At 45.2% G+C, this 1,725-nt stretch overlaps 1 non-coding gene across 1 annotated transcript; it reads right to left on the minus strand.

The window, feature by feature from the left end:
* Positions 1-227: 227 nt before the first annotated feature.
* On the minus strand, positions 228-334 carry LOC111894504 (small nucleolar RNA R71). Its single transcript, XR_002851255.2, has one exon. It is a non-coding gene; the product is annotated as a small nucleolar RNA R71 (small nucleolar RNA).
* Positions 335-1,725: the final 1,391 nt, after the last annotated feature.

The following is a 1,725-nucleotide window of genomic DNA, read 5'->3' on the forward strand; positions in this document are numbered from 1 at the left end:
AGATCATGAAGATGCCTACAAACATTTGGATGAAGTAAATGATGTTGCTGATTATTTCAACATTCCAAATGTAACCCGCGAAACTCAACTACTTCGGATGCTTCCGGTAACCTTCAAGGGTGCTGCTAAAGACTGGCTCAAATCACTTCCCCCCCGGGTCAGTCACTACTTGGGCCAAAATGAAGGAAGAATTTATAGATCACTTTTGCCCACCATCCAAAATAGCCAAACTCAAGAAGGCCATTGCAAACTTTGAACAGCAAGCTGGAGAATCTTTATATGAAGCATGGGAGAGGTACAAAAGTCTGCTACGAAATTGCCCACACCATGATCTAAACAGCCAGCAAGAACTTTCCATCTTTTATGATGGAGTCAATGTCACAACCCGGCAGTTGCTAGACTCATAAGGCCCACTTACAAAGAAGCCACCCCCGGTGATTAAAGAATTAATTGAAGAATTCTCTAAACACTCTAGAGAATACCACAACCCTAGGAATGATGTCACGAGGGGAGCCGCGTACGCTGCTACTGAAGATTTATCCGCGGTCATGGCCATGTTAAAAACCATGGATAAGAGAATGGACAAAATGGATCAAACTATCCATGCCATACGGGTGGGTTGTGAAAACTGCAATGGACCCCACCTCACTAGAGATTGCGATTTGGATGAGCACGGCAACAAAAAGGCACAAGTATGTTATTCGAGTGGTGACCGGTATGATGAAGACTGGCGCAAACAAAAGAAGGAGTGGCTGCCTTACGAAGAGTATAAGAAGGCCAAGGAGGAGAAGTACAGACAAAAAGGAAGAGGCTTTTACCAAAAGGAGGAGCCGGTGCAAGAGAGGAAGCCAAGCTTGGAAGATATGCTAACTAAATTTGTGGCCGCTTCCGAGAAAAGACATAATGACCATGATGCTGCTATCCAAGAAACAAGAAGAATGATTAGGAACCAACAAGCATCCATCCACAACATAGAAACGCAGCTTGGGCAACTTGCTCAACAACTAAACCAAAGGTCACCGGGTGAGCTTCCTAGCAAAACCGAGAACAACCCACGAGGCGCGCAAGTAAATATTGTTACCACAAGAAGTGGGAAGATTATTACTCCCCTGGCCCCCATTCGAACAGAAGCGAACAAGGACTCACAGAAGGAAGGAACGGAAGTACAAGTCGAAAATCAACACTCACAATCTGAGAGTCCTACTCGCCGAGTAGGACCGATGGACTCGGCGAGTACCTCTGCTAAAACAAGTGATCAGCCACCCTTGAAACCATACCAGCCTCCAATGCCGTACCCAGCCCGAGCCAAGAAGGAGAAGCAGGAAGAGGAATATCAGAAGTTTCTTGATCATATTAAAACTCTTCAAATAAACATTCCTTTCATTGAAGCCGTCATGCAAATGCCCAAGTATGCAAAGTTCCTTAAGGAACTCCTCACTAACAGAAGAAAGATGGAGGAAGTGCAGAAGGTAGTGCTTAATGAGAATTGCTCCGCCGCAATGCTAAACAAATTACCAAAGAAGAAGGGTGATCCGGGGAGCTTAACTTTGCCTTGCCAATTTGGCAACTTGGCTGCAATTCATGCCTTAGCTGATTCTGGAGCAAGTGTGAACCTTATGCCATACTCGTTCTTTAAAAAGCTGGACCTCCCGGAGCCAAGGCCAATTCGAATGGCAATTCATTTGGCAAACAAGACGGTTACTTTTCCAAGAGGCATTTGTGAAG

Source organism: Lactuca sativa, chromosome 1, assembly GCF_002870075.4.
Source record: "Lactuca sativa cultivar Salinas chromosome 1, Lsat_Salinas_v11, whole genome shotgun sequence".
NCBI classification, from domain to species: domain Eukaryota; kingdom Viridiplantae; phylum Streptophyta; class Magnoliopsida; order Asterales; family Asteraceae; genus Lactuca; species Lactuca sativa.